The 23,389-nt window shown below is 39.3% G+C and overlaps 1 long non-coding RNA gene across 1 annotated transcript; it reads right to left on the bottom strand.

The window, feature by feature from the left end:
- Positions 1–1,886: 1,886 nt before the first annotated feature.
- Positions 1,887–22,650, bottom strand: LOC125128022 (uncharacterized). Its single transcript, XR_007135120.1, has 3 exons — positions 22,172–22,650; positions 16,525–16,614; positions 1,887–2,365 (listed from the first exon to the last, which is right to left on the bottom strand). It is a non-coding gene; the product is annotated as an uncharacterized LOC125128022 (long non-coding RNA).
- Between the last annotated feature and the right edge of the window lie 739 nt (positions 22,651–23,389).

Below are 23,389 nucleotides of genomic sequence, written 5' to 3'. Positions count from 1 at the left end.
TCTGACTCTGCTTACACTATTCAGTAATTTTCTATTTTCTTATCTGTCTTACCCATTGCCTCACGTATTCCTTGAGGACAGGCTTTGGCCTGTATCTCTGTATCACCAGTACAAAGCTCACTGGGACATACACAGTGGAGGGTCAATAAATATTTTCTGAATGAATGAGTGCTTCATATCCCAATTGCATTTAATTCTGGTAACAGCCCGTGAGACAGAGATTATTAACCTGAGGCTTGGAGAGGTCAGGTAGGTGACTTGTTCAAGATCATACATAGTTAGGTGGAGTCAAGATAAACCTGGATCTATCTGATGCCAAAGTCTGGGCTCTTGGCCACTGCCTTGGTCAAAAAAGGTGATTTATTTGGGAGTTTCCGTTGTGGCTCAGCAGTTACAAACCCGACTAGTATCCATGAGGATGTGTGTTTGATCCCTGGCCTCACTCAGTGGGTTAAGGATCTAGTGTTGCTGTGAACTGTGGCATAGGTTGGCAGCTGCAGCTCTGAACCGCCACCTAGACTGGTAACTTCCACATGCTGCAAGTGTGGCCCTAAAAAGCAAAGCAAAAAAAAAAGTTCATTTATTTGGGATAAGGTACAAACTCCAGCTTACGAAAGCTTTCTATAATTGAATCCCACCTGCCTTTCTCAGCCTGTCATTATTCACGTTCAAGTATCTTTCCTCTCAGCTCCTCAACAGACTTGGGTTTTCCTGCCTCCTTGTTTTTGCAAAGGCTCTGCCATCTCTGCTTACCAAAATCCTATCCCATCTTCAAGGATCAGCTCAGATGTCATCTCTTGGATGAAAAGTTCTCTTATCCTTGAGTCAGCAGTGACATCCTCCTCTTCTCAATTGTCATATCATTTATTTCCTGGGTCATGGACATGGCATTCACAGTACACTAGCTCTTGTTCAAGCTGTTAGCAGGCCTCTTAGTTTCCATATTAGACTATTGCTCCACAGTCTATCCCTCTACGAGACAGTACTTGCACGTGGTAGACTTAAAATGCTGGATGGATTAATGGTAGCAGTGGTGCCTTTGTGATATGCCACCCATCTCTCTCGCTGTCTCAGGCTTAGGCCTGTGCAAGTCATTGCTAAATCTGCCACCATATCCTGTATCCTTTTCATATGCCATAGTCTGTTTTCTCCCTTGGTACTCCAAAGGATCGTAGGTATTCAGAACCACCAAGTATTAAGTGGGCAAAGTGAAGAATAGAAGGGCTTTTTTTTTTTTTTTGTCTTTTTGCCATTTCTTGGGCCGCTCCCATGGCATATGGAGGTTCCCAGGCCAGGGGTTGAATCGGAGCAGTAGCCACCAGCCTACACCAGAGCCTCAGCAATGCGGGATCCGAGCCGCATCTGTGACCTACACCACAGCTCATGGCAACGCCGGATCCTTAACCCACTGAGCGAGGCCAGGGATCGAACCCACAACCTCATGGTTCCTAGTTGGATTCGTTAACCGCTGAGCACGCAGGAACTCCTATAAGGGCTTTTGATAGCTGTTAACAAAATGGTTTCACAAAGAGTTTGATGGCATAGCTTTGTAAATAATATTTTTTAATTTAGAAGGTTTAGTTACTACGAGAAAAAAATAAGGGAGTTTATCCTGGGTGTCTCTAGAGCTGAGGTAACTTGGGCTGCAACAGTAAAACCAGAACTTAACTAGAACCCAATTAACTAGCATTAACTGGCACCTTAAATTATACACACAGACACACACACACACACACACTCACACACACACACGAGAGAGAGAGAGAGAGAGAGAGAGAGAGAGAGAGAGACAGACAGACAGACAGACAGACAGACAGACAGAGACAGACAGACAGACAGACAGAGACAGAGAGAGACAGAGAGGTGGTGGTGGGTGCGGGGGTGGGGGGCACTTGCCCTCCAGAGAAAGAAACAAATGACAACAACAACAACACAATATCATCCGGCAAAACAACTGGCAGTACACACCCGCCTCTCAATAACAGCAGTTTCCAAAAATGAAGCAACTTAAAATTCCAAATCATGTAACAAGATACAAAGATTGAAGGGTTTACCAGAAAATTCATATAACAAGCTCATGTCATTTCCCACAAATTGTGGTTAGGCAGTGTTTCATCTTAAGACTATTGTGAGCTCCCTGGAGTTTTGGGCAAGTATAATTCCTTAAAGAACAACTTTGCAAACTTGTTTAAGGGAAGAATTATAGCAACTAAACCGTAAGGCCATTTTCAAAGAGACTAGGATCCTCAATGTACAGCTGGAGCAGAAGATTCTGGTGTACCTTATTTTCTGCTAAATTGCAGGCTTCTTCAATGATCATGTTTCATGTTTCACTGCAGCAACTGACTCAAAATGATTATTTAGCCTGCAAAAGAGAAAAGAATATAAAGGAACATGATTGAGGTACTGAAAATTGCAATTAAAGAGGACACATGAAACTTGATTTGTTCTTCCTTTTAAACTAGTTGAATAATACATGAAGAAAATTTACAATCAAGTTTAATATTAACGGAAGTAGTAGAGAAGTAAGGATAATTTCATGAGAAATTTTTAAAGGGGTATTATTTACAATGGCAAAGAGGGGGGCATGGAGGAAAAGGCTGAAATAAAATACATATTTTTAACTGAGTAATCACACACATTAGCATTTAATGACAAACTCAACAATAACAAATTTCAGGTGATTAGAACTCAACAATTTGATTGGCTAACACTGATGATACTGCTGGAAGAACACAGCAATAGCTATTGTAAGTTTGGAAATTAGCATGGTAAGCAAAGCGGCCAATATGTCAGATCCTTCAGGGGACGATGATGATGACAACTAGAGTTGGTGTGTTCATAGCTACTGCCTCATTATTTGGAAAAAAAAAATTCTCTGAGTTTCTTTTTGTTTTGTTTTTTCTTCATTTCTTGAATTACCTTCCCTAGGCCTCTTCCCAGCCACCTCACCCCCAACTCCGCATATCCAAATTCAACTTCTTCTTCAAAGCTTTTAAAATGCAGGAACTTCCTGTGTGGCTCACAACATGACTACTCGGCATTGCTTCTGCGGTGGCTGTGGCTCAACCCCTGGCTTGGGAACTTCCATATGCTGCAGGTTCGGGCAAAATAAATAAATAAATAAATAAAAGTTTTTAAAATGCAGTTTATTCCAGAAAGTCTTTTCTGAGCTCAATACTAAGAAAAAACAATCCTCTACCCTTTTTCCTCCCTCCACACTTCTTAAGAGGCACTAGTCATTTTCTGCCCTGAAATACAGGTCTATATTACCAGGCTTGTTTCTCCCACTAGTCCTTAAGCATAACATTCATGATTTATCTATTTACATTATCATTTCTTTCCTGGAGATGGTAATCAACCAACAAATACTTGTACATAATTGTAAATTTGTGTTTGGTGAATGGATAGTAGAGTTGAAGTTGCATTGATGTAAATTTGTCCTACCCAAATTCTCTTTGACCAATGTCTCATCTTTTCAAAGGCTAAGTAAAGATGCAGTTCTTACAGCATCATGCGCTAAGCATCGTCAGCATTAAGACAGCATATGATAGCTATATTTCAGAAACTTTAGATGAATTAAATTTATAAATTTAATTTTATTTTAATGTCTGAGGAATCTTGCTATTTAGAGGAACCAAGTATAGGATCTTTTTGAAATACTTAGCTCCTCCTAATGTATTTTTTTGTAATTAAACACACGGTTTAATTATATTTTTAATATTTATTTATATACAATAAAATATACTCTGATACGCAGAATTATAATTTTTGCAAATGCATAGCATCACATAATCAAGACAGAAATATGCCACCATTCAAAAAAATTACCTGATGCTGTCCTTTTGATAGCCCAACCCCTCACCACAAAGCCCTGATAACCACTCTGTCAGATGTATTCTCTGTCCCTATAGTTTGGCCTTTTCCAGAATGTCATATAAATGGAGTCAGATAATACATAGTCTCTTAAGTCTGGCATCTTTCATTTAGCATAATGCATTTGAGATTCATACATATTGTTGATATATCGATAATGTATTTATTTTTCTTTTTAGGGCTGCACCTGCAGCACATGGAAGTTCCCAGGCTAGGTGGTCAATCAGAGCTGCAGCTGCAGGTCTATGCCACAGCCACAACAATGCCAGATCTGAGCCTCACTTGTTGACCTACACTGCTGCTTGTGTCAATGCCAGATCTTTAACCCACTGAGCAAAAGCCAGGGATTGAATCTGCATCTTCATGGAAACTAGTTCGGTCCTTCAGCTGCTGAGCTACAACAGGAACTCCAATAGTATACTTCTTTTAATTGCTGAGTTGTAGTCCACCGTACAGAGGTGTTATAGCTGAAGAATATTTGGTTTGTTTCTACATTTTGGCTACCATGAACATATACTTTCATTTCTCTTGGGTACATTCCAAGAGTGGGATTATTTGCTCATACGGTAGGTGTGTAACATCATAAAAATGGCCAAACTCTTTTCCAAAGTTTCTGCAGAATTTTCATGCCCATTAACAATGTATGAGAATTGCTTTGCATCCTAACCAGCACCTGGTATTATAAGTTTTGTTTGTAGAAGCCATTCTAGTGAGTGTGTAGTGGCATCTCATTCTGGTTTTAATTTGTATTTCCCTAATAACCAAAGATGTTATACATCTTTAAGTGTACTTATATGCTATCTGTCCTCTTTGATGAAATATCTGTTGAAAACTATTTTCCGTAAAAAATTGGGTGGTTTGTCTCATATAGCTTCCCTTTACTTAAATATTTTTTAAAATCACATAATTAATTTTGTACAAAAACAATAAAATTAAAACCATCCATGAATCCACAACAGGAGGTAACTATTTTTTAAATACTGGTATATGTACTTTCAGTCTATTATTTAAGTGTGGATTTACATTTAATATATGAACAAGTTCAGCAAGTAGTAAGTCGAATATTACCCCAGGTCCATTTCTATACCTTGCTCACAAAATGCTTACAATAGGAGAATAGAGGCTTCTTCAATGGAGAAATCAAATAGCCTCAGAAAATAATATTTTCATATAGTGGCATTAGATAATTGGTCAACAAAAAGGCAGCTGTACTAAATGATCACCTTAAGGAAAGGCCATTGTTTGACTTTTTCCCTTCACCCCAGCAAGGACCTTCAGTTTACTTTTTTACTTGATTTTTCTCACTTAAAAAAAGAACACAGGCCCAAGCGTCACCAGGCAATTAAGACAAGCCCAAAACATCAGAGATAAGAAACAAACAGGAGTTCCCGTCATGGCGCAGTGGTTAACGAATCCGACTAGGAACCATGAGGTTGCCCTTGCTCGGTGGGTTAACAATCAGGCGTTGCCGTGAGCTGTGGTGTGGGTCGCAGACGCAGCTCGGATCCCATGTTGCTGTGGCCCTGGCGTAGGCTGGCAGCTCAGCTCCGATTCGACCCCTAGCCTGGGAACCTCCATATGCCACGGGAGCAGCCCAAGAAATGTCAAAAAAGACAGAAAAAAAAAGAAAAGAAACAAACAAAAAAGGAACTTGGAGGAAACAAAGATGATAAGGATACAGGGAAAAAAAAGATATTTGAAAATTAAAAATATTATCACAGAAATAAAGCCCCAAAGCAGATCAGGGGGGAATATTGAAGACAAAGAAGACAAGGAGATGAAAAGTAGGATAAAAATGTAAGAGACTTAAAAAAATCAAGCAGAAATTCCATTGTTCAGCTAGTTAGAATTCCAGAGAGGACAGAACAAATATGAAGAAGAAAAAATTATAAACAAAATCCAAAAAACTTTATCTGATGTGAAGAAGATGAGTCTCCAGGTTGACATAGTCCAGCCATCCAGCCTAACAAATGAAAAAAGGCCTGTAAGAATGACATGATGAAATAGTAGAGCACTGAGAATAAAAATTATAAGGGCTTCCAAAAAGGGGAAAAATGATTGCAGCAAAAGGAAGAAGAAACAATAACTTTAGGCATCTTAATAGCATTACTCAATTCTAGAAGTCAACTGAATATTATCTTCAACATTCTGTAGTGAAATTATGTTTAGCTAAGATTTTTTTATGTAACCACTGATACAGTGTGAGAGTAGAATAAAGACATTTTCAGAGATTCATGATCTCAAAAATTTGCTTTGGGAAATTACTATTTCAGAAGGAAATTGCTATTAGAAGGAAATTACTATTTCAGCAATTTAAGAGAGTCAACCAAGAAAGATGACAAGGAGTCCAGGAAACAGGAGAGCTGACTCAGAGGATGGTGAAAGAAGTCCTAGAAGAACAATTATGCCTCAAAGTCTGGGTATTTAGCCTGATTAGATGAAGAGGACAGGGGTTTTGTTTTGTTTTGAGGAAAAAAATGGAACTGATAGATTGATGGTTTTGTGTTTGGAGATTTGGAAAAAAATATTGCTAGCCATATGAAACTTGAAAAAAAGTCTTTATCTCTAGTCATAATTGCGTAAATTCTAACTACTGAATTAATCAGAACATTTTTGCCTTGTGGCATTTTTGCCAAAAACCTTGCCAATGTGACATTCAAAGATTATGATAAAACTAGTGGGAGGAGTTGTGGAAGGGAAGTGAGGGCAGAAGTTGAGTAACAGAGCTTAATCCTCAACCACCATAACAGGATGTCTTAAACTAGATCAAGAAAGAGCTGAATGAGCAAAGCACTTCAACACAAAGAGGTAAATAACAGATAAAACAGCTAGAGATTGAAAGTGGCAGTCTTTAAGAGCAGTATGGGTAAGAGATGGAGCAGAGGTCCAACTGCATCCCCACATAAGTCTTTTAGAATAATTTATTTTTTAAGAACCATGTGCCTATATTACATTGATGAAAAAAAAAACACAAAAACTACATTTAAAATATTTGCATAAGCTTTTCAGATAGAATTAGAGTTGATGGCCTAAAGGCTTACTTTTTAAGGTTTTTGCTATATGCTATCAAGTTGTCTCCCAGAGGTTGCTATCACTTTTACTGCCACCAGCATATATGACAATTATCAACTTCCTTACCTCTCCGCTAATCTAGGTTATTTTTATCAAATATTTGCCAGTTGGATGGGGCAGGGGGCAGTTTCTAACCATTATTTGAAATACATTTTCTTTAAGGAGTCCTGCTTATGGCTGAGGCTAAATAGCATTCTCTCAGTTTGTTTCCTGTTAAATTTCTGGATTGCTGCTTGATGAAATTATTCATCTTCTATATGAGTATATGTCTTAACATTCTAGGCTTTAGATTTAGAGCGACTGCAAAAATTGCCTTCATTGTGAAGTAACAGAAAAGCTAACATATTTCAAATAGGATTATTTATTATTTAAGTGCCCAAACAAGTGCCTATTCCTAACTTTCCTATTTCTATTAATGTCCCAGTAATTTTGTACCCTTTCTTCTACATTTAGTCAGTCATCTAATTAATCAATTTGACTCTACATAGATTCTTCTACTCATGTCCTTCCTATCCCCTCTTACCACTCAATTGTTGCTTTTGCTTTCAGGAAGATCTTGATAGATACTTCCAGATTTCCCTTCCAAAAGATTTTATATGAACCAATAGAGTAGAAGAACAACTTTGTCCTTGAACCGTCGACACTTGGTGTTAACCTTTTTGATCTTTACCAATCTAATAGGTGAAAAATAGATGATGTCTCATTTTAATTTGTATTTGTATTGCTTGTGTATGTAGCTAAAAATGTTTGATTTCTGCCTACGCCTCAGTAAACCAGCATTAGGTCACATAGACAGGCTCATTGCCTGGGGGCTCACAAAGCCAGCATTTACTTTACAGCCTTTACAATGGGAGGCAGGGAAGAAGGGGGCTGGAATGGATGTTGAAGGCATCATTTTTTTTTTTCATTTACAACTTTTGGGTTTTACATATTTCCCTAAGATTGAAATTTTACTCATTTTAACTTTTTTATTATAAAACAATTGAAATACTCAAAAGTGGAACAGAATAATGAAATTTCTGCTGTCTGTTGCACAGCTTAAAAACTAACATCTTATATTTTTATTTCATTTATCCCATGCCTCATTATTTTCCTGAAGTCTTCTAAGATAAAATCTTAGTTACTTCATTATTTCACCAATGAAAACATTAATATGTTTCTCTAACAAGTAAGGATATTTGATGTATAACATATATACATTAAAACTTATGGCTCAGTTAATTTTCACAAATTGAAAACATTCATGTAACTACATCTCATGTCAAGAAATAGAACATTACCAGGAATTCCCATTGTGGCTCAGCAGAGAACCCAACTAGTGGCCGTGAGAATGCTAGTTTGATCCCTGGCCTTGCTCAGTGGGTTAAGGATCTGGTGTTGCCCATGAGTCACGGTGTAGGTCTCAGATGTGGCTTGGATCTGGCGTGGCTGTGGCTGTGGTATAGGCTGGCAGCTTTAGCTCCAACTTGATGCCTAGCCTGGGAACTTCCACATGCCATAGTTTCAGGCTTTAAAGTCAAAAAAAAGGGGGGGGGGGGAAGAAAAGGAAAGGAAGGAAGGAATAGAATATTACCAATACTCCACAAGTCCCCTTTTTTGTCTTTTCCAGATTACTACTGTACAGAAGGAAAAAGTTTTCCTTGACTCTCTGGAGGTCCCTGGCTGGGTGTGACAATTAAATCGACAGAGACAGATTTATAGGAGAAAAGCACACAGATGTATTTAACATACATTTTACATGACATGGGAGCCCCCATAAGGAAGTGAAGATCTGGAGAAACAGACCTGAGTACTATCCGCTAGCATTCATGAGGAGGGGCAGTCAGGGAGGGAGAGAACAGGCTAAGGAGTGTGAGGTGATGTCGTAAACCAGGGTTGTTGGCGGGGGGGAGACTTACAAGCCTCTTAGGATCCTTCTCAGTGACCTTTTGTCTTTGGAAATAAGGATGGCACTTTCCTCCAGGTAGAGGGAGGGCACCTCTCACATGAGAGCTTTACGACCTGTTTCAGAGGAGAAGGATGGGAAGAGGGGTGAGTAGGGGAAGGTCAGAGTGACCTCTCTTGTCTTCTTACTCTTCTTAATCCTTTGGTTTAAAATAGGATTTCATTGCATGAAAATTTCATAGGTTTTTAACCATTATATTGATGGATGTTTGGAGAGTTTCTAGTTTTTGGCTATTGCAAAAAGCGCTGCCATGATGATTCTTGTACAAGTCTTTCTGCACATATGTCTACGTTTCTTTTGTGTGTATACCTAGGAGGACCATCACTGGATGATAGGGTATGCTTATATTGTTTTAGTAGATTCTTTCACTTTTCTAAAATGTTTGTACCAAGTTATAGTCCCATGAGCAGTTTATGAGAATTATAGTTGTTCCACATCTCCATCAACACTTGGCATTGTCAGTTGTTACAAGTTGAGTTCCTTGGGAAGTAGACTCTGAAAATGAAGTTATCATGCAGGGACTTTATTAGGATCGACACCTATAGAAGGGAAAGGGATTTGGCAGGATTGGACAGGAGGAGGAGTTAGGCTCTGATGCAGTTTCAACCAGAGACTCATCTGATCCCACAGACAGCCATGCTTTGGAGCCACTGCAATAGCCTCTGCTCTGCCACCATGGTTGCTTGGTTCCTATGTCTATTAGATCAGCAATGGAGGCTGACTGAATCAACCAGTGAGTCATTTTGTCTCCTGGTTGTTAGGTGCTCTGGGTGGGTGCATCCATGCAATCCTCATACCTACTTTATCCCACTCCTATATGGCCTTTCTACCCCAGACCATTCCTCCCTGATCTTCCAATTTTTCTTCTTCCAGGCCCCGACCAGTTGACCAGCCCTTTGTTACTGCTCGTGACTCTATGCATATTCTAACCTCCAGCCTCCTTCTCTTTCCACATGAAGTGGATGACAAGTACAATGATATGAGTATTTATTAAAGCACTTCGTCCGTGGTTCTCCATGTCCAGGCTATATACCCCAGGCCAATTACATAAAAACCTTTGGGAATGGGACCCAGATAGCAGCATTTATTTAAAATTTTCCAGGTTGTTCCACTGTTCATTCAAGATTAAGAATCACTGCTCAGGTGTTCAGCTTTCTACTAAACTTGAAAGACAGTGGTTCTCAAACTTTGTTGTACATTAAAATCAACTTGTAAATGTAGATTCTTAGGCTCTAAACCCAGAGATTCTGATTCAGAGGAATGAATTAAGGCCCAAATCTTGCATTTTTTTACATTAAAGTATAGTTGATTTGCGATGTACCGGTTCTACTGTACAGCAAATTGATTCAGTCATTCGTATATGTACATACACATTCTTTTTCTCATATCTTCCATCATGTTATATCTCAAGAGATTGGAAATAGATCCCTGCGCTATAGAGTAGAATCTCATTGATTATCCAAAAATCTTGCATTTTTGGTCACTCAAGAAGTAGGCAGATACAAGTAGATCAAAGAGAAAACACTGATAATCTCTGACACAAGTAAACCAAGCTTCTTGCTTTCAGGAAACTTAAATCTCATAGAGAAGCAAGATATTTTAATTGGTAGCAGTAGCAATTTTAGCAAGGAGTGTTTAAAAATAATCTCCAGAGGATTTTAGAAATCAGATAATTCATTATCTGTTACTATGACTTAAATTAATCTATACTTGAAAAAGGAATGTGTCTGAGTTACTGAGACACTAAATAAGCTTGTATTTATAGCTATCCATAATACATTTAACTTCTTTAAAAGCCAGGGTATATACTGTTTAGAATGTTTTCAAAAGAAGCACCCAATTTAAAACCACAGTGTCTCATTGCTGTCTTTATACTCATGTTTTTAATATTCATTGTGGACTCTCCTTTCTTCTAAAGCCCATGGTCAACTGGCAGCAGCAATTTTCACTGTCAAGACTACTGCTTCTCTTAATGATCACCTGGAGCTCTTGTTAAAATGCAGATTCGGATTCAGTAGATCTGGGCTTCTGCATTTCTAACAAGTGATGCATTGCTAACATCTTCTGCATTTCTAACATCCCAGGTGATGCTGATACACCTGGTCTGGGGACCACAGTTGGAGTAGCCAAGATCTATGGCCTCTTGTCCTTTCCCTGTAGCCCTACTTCACCTTATAGCAAATTCTGTTCCACTTTAAACCTCCGAATTAAAGCCATTAAACCCAAACTGCCTAAGATGTTAAAATCTGGGAGGTTAACTGATCCCATTACATGTTCTGCCCTGCGAGTTAGAATGAGGACTTAAAGCATAAACTTTAATTATTTTATTTTTTTTTTATGGCCGCACCTGAGGCATATGGAAGCTCCCAGGCAAGAGGGTCAAACTGGAGCTGAAGCTACTGGCCTATGCCACAGCCACAGCAATGCTGGATCTGAGCTACATCTGCAACACCAGAAGCTTAACCCACTGAGCGAGGCCAGGGATTGAACCGACCTAAAGACAGAATCAGAACAGATCAAGTTCGTTACCGCTGAGCCACAACAGGAACTCCAAGCATAGACTTTAAAGACAATTACACCATTCACAAATATAAATTGAAATGGATGGAAGACCTAAATGTAAGACCAGATACCATAAAACACTTAGAAGAAAACATAGGCAGAATATTCTTTGACATAAATTGCAGCAGTATCTTTTTTGATCCACCTCCCAGAGCAATGAAAATGAAACCAAAAATAAAGCAATGGGACCTAATTAAACCAAAAGCTTTTGCACAGCAAAGGAAAGCACAAATAAAATGAAAAGAGCACCCACAGAATGGGAGAAAATATTTGCAAATGAAGTAACTGACAAAGGGATTAATCTCCAAAATATACATATGCTCATGTAGCTCTATATCAGAAAAACAAACAACTCAATCATAAATGGGCAGAAGGTCTAAACAGACATTTCTTCAAAGACATACATATGGCCAAAAGGCACACAAAAAATATTCAATATTACCAATTATTAGAGAAATGCAAATCAAAACTACAATGAGGTGTCACCTTACACTGGTCAGAATGACCATCACTAAAAAGTCTGCAAACAATAAATGCTGGAAAGGATGTGGAGAAAAGAGAGCCTTCCTACTCTGTTGATGGAAATGTAAACTGGTGTAACCACTATGGAAAACAGTATGGAGTTTCCTGAAAAAACTGCAGTATGATCTTGCAATCCCAGTTCTGGGCATATATCTGGAGAAAACCGTAATTCAAAAAGATACATGCATCCCAGTGTTCATTGATGCTATTTACAATAGCCAAGACATGGAAGCAACCCAAGTGTCCATCAACAGATAAATGGATAAAGAAGATGTGGTATATTTATACAATGAAATATGACTCGCCCATAAAAAGAATGAAATAATGCCATTTGTAGCAACATGGATGGACCTAGAGATCATCATACTAAGTGAATTTAGTCAGACAAAGACAGCTATCATAGGATGTCACCTATATGTGGACTCTAATTTAAAATGATATAAATGGAGTCCCTGTGGTGGTTCAGTGGTTAATGGACCCAACTAGGATCCATGAGGATGTGGGTTTAATCCCTGGCCTTGCTCAGTGGGTTAAGGATTCGGCGTTGCCGTGAGCTGTGGTGTAGGTTGCAGACACAGCTTGGATCCTGCGTTGCTGTGGCTGTGTTGTAAGCTGGCAGCTGTAGCTCCGATTCAACCCCTATCCTGAGAACATCCATAGGCCGTGGGTGACGCCATAAAAAAATTAAAAAAAAATAAAAATGTGACCTGTATGTTCCATATTGACTTACACTCTCCATAGCCTTTGATTTCAGCAGTAGTATCGTTACACCTTAACCTATTTTAATTAAAAAGATTTTAAAAGACAGATTGATGAAAATGATATGCTGAACAACTTATCTAAAGACATTGCAAATAAGTAAAAATTCTTTTGGAAAGCTATTTAGTAATCTATACCAAGAGATACTAAGTTTGTTTATACCAGAACTGTTTTAATGTTTGATCTCATATTCTCATTCCAGATAATTTATTACAAATAATTTACTTACATATCAAATATTCGCTGAGTGTTTACTACATGCCCTTCACTGCAATGGATGGCGAGTTAGAAGGGAAAAAGTACTTTCCACAGAGATATTTATTTCAGTATTAACTCAGATGAAAAACTTGAAAACTAAATCTTTAACAACTAGGGAGTAATTACATAAATTTTGATATAACAACTCAAAGTAATAGTTCAAGACATTATAAATGCTGTGTAGATTACAAAATTGTATATTAAAGGAATTTTTTTAAGGATTTAAAAAAAACAGTAGATGCAGAAAAATGAAATAAAGGCCAGGGAGGTAGAATTTTAAGTATTTAGTGTTGTTATAATATTATAGTAGATAAAATTTTGCTGTAAAAACATACTCAAAGACACACACACACAACCTTGTAGTGGCATCGGGTACGATAAAGGTTCACTTCTTTGACTATTGATGCAACTTTCAAAAAGCCTTCTCTTATACCAACAAAAACATTTCTGCCCTTTCCTGCCTCCACAGCCTGCTTCTTCCTGCCTGTAAATGCAGCAGGAGATGTCGTGCAGTAATCCAGAGCTCTCCTGATTTACAGTGAGGAAAATAGTTTCCTGAAGAGGTTGGCAAATGTTATGCAGACATTTTACAACCGCATCAGTGTTATCAGTGGCCTGGGTTCTACAAAGCTGAACCTAGCATCAAGGTATCCTTCTTTCAGCTAATTGTATGGATATTGGACTTTTAGTTTAATAAATGTCATCTGCTTTATATTTGGGTTTACTCAGTGTTGGGATCCCTAAGTAACCCTTTAGGTTTGGTAAATTCCCAGGTATAAAGGCATAATTTAGGGAGGGAAGAAGAAGGGGTGAGCATGTTTTGCTGGGAAGATAATAGCAAGCAAAATCTCCTCCTAAAAGTGTGTTGAGGTAGAGGACAATAGCAAGGGGATGCTGAATGGCATCAGGGTTGGGGTGGAGAGTGAGAAGGGCAGAAGGGAGGTTTTTTACAGAGAGAGTGCAAGGCTCAGGGGTGCTGTCCTGCAAACTCCCAATTTTTATTTTTCTCTCACCCTTTCTCCTATCAAAGACTTGCCAGGGGCTGTGAAGAACAGATAAATATACACAGAACTAGAAGGACTACGGAAGCAATAAGCCTCTTAACAGCAGAGATTTTATGAAGGTTACCATGAGCTAATTTGAAAAAACAGTGCTGCTGAATGGGGAAGAAGGGATGCTCTTCTATTCAGAGTTAGAATGCTGCCAATTCCGTCTGGGCACTGTTCATATGGATGAGTGTGCTTCTTTGCCCTATGTCAAGGAATTAAGAGGTGTGCCTCTTGGTTTGCCCTCCTGTTTACACTCTTGACACATAGTCAGCTGGGGTTGTGCATACATTGTTTTGTATGGAGGAAGTGGCTTTTCAGTGACCTTGGAAAAGCCCAATGCCAGTGTATTACAGCAGGTGGCAGCCTTTCCCTGGGAGAGAAGGAAGAGTTACCTAATGCAAACTTGCTTTTGGTTTTCTAGCTTTCCTTTGACGTAAGTGTAAGATGATTTATCTAGGGCTTGAAGTTAAGATTGGCTTTATAACAGAGGAAAGAGGAGCAGGGACATGGGCTCATGAAAAGGGCATGTGGGCTCACTTCTGGGACCCAGCCCCTATTTACTGGCTCTGAGTTACTCAGTGGCTGCCCTCAGGGAGCCTGACAACTTTGGTCTCAACACCAACAGGTATGGATGAAGGCAGCGACCTGAGGCTCAGAAGGGGCTCCGAGCAAGAGGCACAGGGAGGAAAAGAACCGACCTAAAGACAGAATCAGAACAGATCATGAAGCAGTCTGCTATATATTGTGAGGAAGAGCATTTGATCACAGAATTGTCCCCTTTTCATTCCAGATTTGTAAAGAAACCTTTTATACTAACCTGCCAAATATCTCTTGAAAAGCTTATCAAGTTCTTCGCATTCAGGTTTGCATGATGCGTAATGGAAAGCCACACTTGGCTGAGAAGCTTGACACTATATACACTCAGTTTGTTTCTATTTTCTTAATGGTATGATTGTATTTTATCATTTATCAAGAAGGAACTATGTCAACTATATTTCAATTAAAAAAAAGGTTTTTGTCAAAAGATGTTATTCAAAACAGCGTGAATGAGGAGAAATTTGCTAAAGTCGCTACAGATGGATTTGCCTTGTGCGTAAAGGCAATTACTATGATGAGATGGAAGTAGGAGCAGACAGATATTAAGGCACTAGCTTTGACTAATTGACTGAAATTAAATGAAATTAAAACAAAAAGTTCAATCCTTCAGTTGCACTAAACACATCTCAACAGCGCAATAGCTATATTTGGTTAATGGCTACCAGGTTGGACAGCACAGATTATTGACCATTTCTATGATCACAGAAAGTCCTAGTAAACAGCCCTGGACTAGAGAAAAAAATGGGGAGTGCTGCCAAGTGAAAAGGTGGGTGATCAAGAACAAATTCTCCATGCAATACTATGTATTGTAACGATAACTCCCAGGCATGGCAGGAGTTTCAAATAGAATAGTTCACATAATCCTCAAGGCCATCTACGACCATAACAACACTGCTGCTGACATTTGTGGAAACCCTACTGCAGGCCGGGCACTGAGGGCTATGTTGTAATAACTCATTAGTCTTTGCAAGAACCCAGTGAGGTCTGTACTGTTATTGTTCTTGTATTGTTCCCCAGATGAGAAGACTGGGGCAGAAAGGGGCTTCTAACTTATCTGTGGTTACCTGGTTTGTAAGGAACAGCTGGGATGCAAACCCATGTTCTTCTGGGTTGTAATAATTAGAGAGACGGCGTAAGCCACTTTTACACCACTTTCCCCTAAGACTGGGCCAGCTCTTGGATCCTCTGTCACATAATTGTCTTTCTGGGAGAAGGCTTTATGCCAATTCTGAGAGAGGAACAATGATGCCCTCCCTGCTTGTCAGGATGTGAGCCACTTCCTTCCCCCCAAAGCAGATAGGCTATCTGCCCAAGGGAAGTTGGTTTCTCAGAAGCGCACCCTTGTAGAAATCAAGTCCATTTGCATGAAAATTTAGAAGTAAAATATGTTTATATAAGATTGATGTGTATACGAGAAAATGCTGTTTTCTCCAAGTGGTACAATTATGGAAAATATTTTCTTTTTGCTCTTATCTCTGTTTTGTTCAACACATTTGCTTTATTTTGTCACTTTTCTACATGAATGTGTGTAGTAACATTTAAAAAATCAAAGCCAGCATTGTAAATCAACTATTCCACAATAATATTTTTAAATTTTTTTTAAAAAGACACGAGATTTCCAAAAAACTTATAAGCAAAAAATCCAACACACACACGCACACGCGCACACACACACACACACACAAGCAGAGCCAGATACTACATCATAAAGATTTTTAATTGATTAACAACATTTTAGGCTTTTGATAATATAGCAAATACTTCAATACTAGCCAATCAATTACATTTAATTGCGTGCTAAATATCACTGTAATCAATAGCAGAGGAAGTGTTCAACTTAATTATAAAATTAAAAAGGAAACTAAACATTGCTCAGGTACTCACTGTTTCTCTGCAGATGGGGACTCAGCAGTTTCGTGTCAGTGGCCCTGTAGACGCCTGTTTTATGTCATTCAGTTCAAGGTGAAGCAGCGTCTGGTCCATAAAACAAGAACAGTCTGTGAATCATGCTATTACTTCTTATCATCAATTAGCACCATATGGTCTTTGAAAAGTAACAAACTTGGTGTAAAGAAAGAGAAAAAGGAACCTTTCAAGCTACGGTATAGATGTGTGTCCTCTTCAGGTCAGACGCGTTATGTAGGAGAGTCGTTACTGAGTGTGTTGCACTGGAGATAGAGGGGGAACAAAAGAAGTCGAGAACTGGCCAGTAATTTTAAAGATTTTTTTCTCCTATAAAATCCTAAGACTTTGGTATAGTTTTTTTTTTTTTTTTGTCTTTTGTCTTTTTTGTTGTTGTTGTTGTTGCTATTTCTTGGGCCGCTCCTGCGGCATATGGAGGTTCCCAGGCTGGGGGTCAAATCGGAGCTGTAGCCACCGGCCTACACCAAAGCCACAGCAACGCGGGATCCGAGCCGTGTCTGCAACCTACACCACAGCTCACGGCAACGCCGGATCGTTAACCCACTAAGCAAGGGCAGGGACCGAACCCGCAACCTCATGGTTTCTAGTCGGATTCGTTAACCACTGTGCCACGACGGGAACTCCAGACTTTGGTATAGTTTTACTCTAATAGGATGTCTTTACATAGTTTTAAAAAGTTATACTCTTTAAAGTGTGTGTACATTTTAAAGTTAATTTTTTTTAACTAAATTTGGGATGCTGCTAAAGGATCTCTTGATAGAGTCTTAGTTCAACCTGTAGTGAGCCCACCATGGACTGATAGCCAAAGGAAAGGGTAGCCAAAAATGTTTTCAAATATCTAACTGTCCTGAGTGAATACAGATTATAGAATCATTCACTTTCATGGCAAAGTAAAAGGGATTTCTAAGTACAAAATATAATGGACTCAGAGGAACGATCAAGTGATAATGTGGCATCAGTGCATCAAATAATTTACTCCTTGTTCCCTCACTTCCCCACCTCTTAGGCTTCCATTTAAAAGAGTTCCTGCTAACTTGAGAGTGTAATTTAAGCTAGGTGGCAACGGTTTTAAAGCTAAGGAAAAACAAAAGACGTGAATTTCCAGCAATCAATGGTCTAGGCAGGCAGTTGGAGATGCGAAAGAATGAACTGAAAAAGGGCCACCCATTCATTCCACAGGTGGTGTATGCAGCTGCAAGGACTCGGTGAGACAAGCCCTTCTCAGAAACACAGAGAAATATTCAGCCTTGTCTGCTCTCATTCCCTGCAAGAGAGACCTGGCAGCCTTAAAAAGGAAGAGTCCTGGAATCAGACCAGGCTCTTTTGTGTTTCCTATTTGATTGAAGGCATTCTGAAACAAACAGAATCCTGAGATTAATTCACTTTAAAAAATGAAGTATACACACATGTTTCCTATACATTTCATATTTCCTGATGATGCCAAATAATCCACCTCTGCCAACTAAATTGTCTCTGCTGATGTCTTGGAGTTATCTGTTTGCCTTCTCTATTCTGAGTTTCAGTTAGATATTTCAAAACATTTTTCTTTCTGCTCATGGTAAGAACCAGGAGGTCACTAATCTGATACCACACACATGCACTTTTCTGGTTTTATAAATAAGGCTGCATTTAGGCTTTGGTTTATAGAGTTCAGTTTACAGGGGTGGCCTTCACTCTTTTATTCCATGGCTGTGTGCTTGGAATGAAAGACCACACGGGAGTGTGGTCAGATGGATGAACTACTCATGCTGCACTTCGCACAGATTATCTCAGAGAGCAGCCATCACATCTCATTTATGGAATGAAAAAACTTCAAGAAAGACAGCCTTTAGATCTTTCCTTTTTTAATTCTTTTGGACTTTAAGCGCAAAGACTTGAGTTAATCACCTTCTTCAGTTCATAATGGTACATGATCACCCATGCCTGGTCTTTTCTTATTTCATTTTACTTTATCATTTTCTTGTTTTATTTTATTATTTTGCCCCTTCATCTCCAGCATCAGCAGTCACTCTGATATACTTAATGTGTGTTTGGATATGCATGAACCCCCAAGTTGTCTATGTAATATTGTTTTATAAATGTATGTGTTTTAATTCTGTACTGTTTAACGGATCCTATTCTGTTTATTGCTTTTTCACTTTTAAAATTTTAATTATTATTATTATTTTTAGCTTTTTAGGGCCACACCCACGGCATATGGAGTTTCCCAGGCCAGGGGTCGAATTGGAGCTGTAGTCACTGGCCTACACCACAGCCACAGCAATGCCAGATCCAAGCCACATCTGCAACCTACACCACAGCTCATGGCAACACTGGATCCTTAACCCACTGAGTGAGGCCAGGGATCGAACCTGCATCCTCACGGATGCTAGTCAGATTCATTTCCACTGAGCCATGATGGGAACTCCTGTTGATTTTTTTATACAGTGCTGTTCTTAAGTTCTTTCTGTGTTCCTTTATGCACATCTAGCTAATTTCTTTGAACTGCTGTGTAAGGTTCTATATCATGTATCAGAATTTTTAACAATGCCATTCTCCTAGTGATGGGACACCTGAACTGCCTCTAACTCTCTTGTACCCCAAACAAGTCTGTGATAAACATCCGTACATGTCTCCTATGAACTTATGTAGAGAGGGATTCCTGAGTCATAAGTTGCATTGTGCATGTGAATGCGTGCAAATGCATTCGTGCATGTGCAAGCGTGTGCGCCCCCCCACGTGTGTGCATGCACACACACAAACTCACACACACACACAAATACTACCAAAGTGCTCTCTAGAAAACCTGCATCTTTCTACAGTCTCACCGGCAGCACACAAAGAGTCCTTGTTTTCTCACATCTTTGCCAAGACTGCCAAATCATTGTCCAACTTTCTAATTTTTACAAATCTGTGTGTAGGGTGGTATCTCAAAAAGTCTTGATATTTGTATCTCCATTTACTGGGACATGGAACTTCAGCCCTTCTTAGCCATTTAGGTTTCTATTTGTGAGAACTGGCAACACTTACTCTTTGTCAATGTTGTGACAAAGATCCTTTCTTCACCAAACTTTAGTCAGGTTCCTGAACCTCCTAAGCTCACCTCTTTCCTGAACTTCCTTGTGAAACTCAGTTTTAGCAAAAACTCTCCTAAGTCAGTTTAACTGGAAACCCCCCCTCGCCCCCCGCCCTCAATATCTGATCAGGTTCCTCCTCCTCCACCATCCTCCCGGGGATATCTGATCGCCCTGGTCAGTTTTTAGCAAATATCATGTTAGTTAGCTAGAAAGCCCTGTGCCCCTGATTCTCCTCAGTAATTTTCCATTCACTGACCCCTTCCCCGCTCAACCCCTCACCCTGCTCATCTCCTCAGGCTCTATTTGGAGTTGAATCCAATCTCTCTCATTGCCCTGGTCCCTTACCTTAGTGGTGGTCCTGAATAAAGTCTGCCTTACCATTTTTAACCAATGTTATCAGATATTTTTTTCTGTAACAGTTTCTTTGGGGTACTTCATTTGATTTGCAGGTGCTCCTTACGTATGTTAGTTTTTAGTTCTTTATTGGTTTCTAAATATTTTCTTTCAGTCTGTCCTCTGTATAAGTTTGTCTATGACCATCATGAACAGAAATCCTTAATTTTGCTGCAGTCAAGTCTGCCAAATTTTGCCATTATGGCTTGTGATTCGGGGGTCTGATTTTCAAAGTTCTTCTCCATCCCAAAGTCTCAAATATATTCCACATGCTCTTCTATTAGCATTATCATTTTATAGTATAATAAGGGGTCAAAAGGCACTAAAAGTGTGTGGCTATTATCGTTGGGTATCGCTAACACTGGGTAACGTAATACTGGCCACACAGTAGAATTTAACAAATAAATTAAAAATTCTATTTTTTATCTCTAGTCCTGTTCTCTGGTAGTGAAGTGATGATAGACTCCCTGATGGTGGAAGAGCCTAGAGAGCCCTTTCTGATCTGGGTCTACAGCATGCCATCTCCCTGCCATCACTCTAATCTAAGCCACCATCAGGTCCTGGCTGGACTTCTGCCATAGCCTCTGAAGCAGCCTCCATGCTGATACTCAACTTTTTCCTGTCCATTCTCAGCCCTCTTGTCAGAGTGATAGAGTTTAGAACAGTGTTGACGCATTGGGTACTTTTTATTAAACTTTCCTGTTTGTTAGTTATTTTCATTATCATGATAGTCATCATTCTTATTACACAGTTTAGCACTTAATAAAAAGTTGTAAATGAAAAATGTGTTTAGTAGCTACAGAATGTGTTGTACTAGTTAAAGTCTATCCAGAAAGCTTACATCGTTCCAACACATTTTTATCTATCTTTTGCTTTGCTAAGTTTAGATTAACAATCTGTCCTTGGTCATTTAGCATCTGTCACGGTCCCAAGATCATCATCCCAAACATATATCCTCACAGTAAGGGGCTGGAGATTAATTTCTATGGGTTTTAGAAAATGTTCTGAAAAATTTTAAAAACCCAGCCTCTGATTTTAGTGTATTTTCAATTATTATCTGCCTTTTTTCCCAGTAGAAGTCAAGTGTACGGTCTTAGTCAAGTTTCAGTCAGAAGACAGAAACCCCAGAGTAATTCGAATAGGGAAAGTTTAATAAAAAGTATACTAGCTAAAAATGGGATTCACTACTAAGGAGTAAAGAGACCTTTGAAGAATATAGGAGGAGTTCTCATCATGGCTCAGCCGAAATGAATCTGATTAGTATACATGGAGACACAGGTTTGATCCTTGGCCTCATTCAAAAAAAAAAAAAGAATATAGGAATAGTCAAAATGGGGAGCAGCTACTAATTTCAAGATAGCTACTAATCTGATTAGTATACATGGAGACACAGGTTTGATCCTTGGCCTCATTCAAAAAAAAAAAAGAATATAGGAATAGTCAAAATGGGGAGCAGCTACTAATTTCAAGATACTCAACTTCCTTTTTCATTATTGCTCCCCTAAGGAGACTTTTTAGACATTTTCCTCCCTTATTGCTCCCGTCCATGAAATTTTAATACCACACATACACTGTATATCTATTTATGAGCTGTGGTCTTTTGGAGGGCCATAAACCACTGTAATAGCTAAGATTATTTTTCTTTTTCTTTTTTGTCTTTTTTTGCCTTTCTGTCTTTTTAGGGCCTCACCCGTGGCATATGGAGGTTCCCAGGCTAGGGCTTGAATCGGAGCTGTAGCCGCCCACCTACACCACAGCCACAGCAAAGCCAGATCTGAGCCACGTCTGTGACCTACACCACAGCTCATGGCAACGCCGAATCCTTAACCCACTGAGCAAGGCCAGGGATCGTACCTGCATCCTCACGGATGCTAGTCGGGTTCGTTAACCACTGAGCTGCAATGGGAACTCTTAAGATTATTTTCCACACACATACACATACCATCAAGAACCAATTTTTACCTCCCCACCCCCGAGAATGCTTGCTTTAGGACTAATATCAAATACCCAGGGAAGGAAAAAATTTGGAAGAGCCCTTCCCCATCACGACCCCCAGGGTGAGATTCTGACCTCACTGAAGAGGGTATACCTGTCACCCACTGAATAGCAGAGAAATTCACTGAGGTGCTGCAAGTCAAGGTGGGGAGGCAAGAAATCACCTTCTGGGGTACCTGTGAGACTTGCTAGGTGGTTCACTGTGGCTGGGACTCTGGCACTCACTAGCTGTCATGCACTGCAGGGGAAGGAAAACCACATCAGAATAAAGAAGAGAAGCAATGGCCCTGCAGTGCTCTTTACCAACCAATCATCATGCCAGCTGCAAAGGAGAACTGTTTATAGGACTCACCTCCAACGTCACAAAGCAGGGCAGTGAAGGGGGAATGTGAGCTGAGAAGAAATAGATTGGTAACTGAAAAATGTATCAGAAGAAATTCTTTTAAATTAAAGGTTCTAATTACGTTCTGGCTAATCAAAGCTTTATGACACCACGGTTTCACCACACTGTGGTAAATACATCCAGGAATTTGCAAAATGTAGGGTGAATCATCAGCAAAGCAATTTATTAATGTTATGTATTATCCTTTACATATTATCTCACTATCAATGAGATTTATACTTTGAGTTATTTTCTTGAGAATGAAAGTGAACTTCTCATCTGTCTATATTCTTCCTCTCAACAATGCAGCTGTAGACTGTTGACCAGCTGACACCAATCTTGTCTTTTTGATAGTAACATTTCTCAGGTTAGTACAATGGACATTTTGATTTTCCAGTAAATTTGTTGTCAAGTTGGCAAATATATTAATTCATCAAGACCTGATTATTCTTGGGTGAACAGATGAAATTGAGTTTCTGAATCACGAACCTAAGGTCTAAACCTCAGAGCAGAGGTGCAAATCTGCAGAGGTACAAAGGAATCCTGGCCTGGCCAGTAAGACTTCCCCATGCAGAATATCCTGAGCTATCTAAAGGCAATATGTGTGGGCAAGGGACAAAGATAGCTAGTCGATGTCTTTGGCCTTGATTGAAATTTGCCCCAGTACTAACTGCTTATGTAAGCCTATAGCTGCATATGATGTAGATGTCTCAAGTCATATTTCTAGTTGAGGCTCGGATGAGGAATGGCTTGCCGAATAGGCATGGGCATCAAGCTCTCTGGAATTCAGTGTCATTAATTATAATGTAAGAAAGCTGATGTAAGAGGTATGTTGAATAAGCACAGTTCTCTGACCTAATCAAAAAGCAACCATATATATTTATTTTTGCCCCCTCTGTTCCTTTACATATATATATGAAGTCAGGTGGTGATGGGGACAGGTCATCTTTCTCCGCTCTAGGATGAAGATTCTGGCAGGCCCTTCAATACTCTGGCCACT

The sequence above is a fragment of the Phacochoerus africanus genome, chromosome 5 (assembly GCF_016906955.1).
Source record: "Phacochoerus africanus isolate WHEZ1 chromosome 5, ROS_Pafr_v1, whole genome shotgun sequence".
Lineage (NCBI taxonomy): Eukaryota > Metazoa > Chordata > Mammalia > Artiodactyla > Suidae > Phacochoerus > Phacochoerus africanus.
This window is presented reverse-complemented; position numbering and strand designations above follow the sequence as displayed.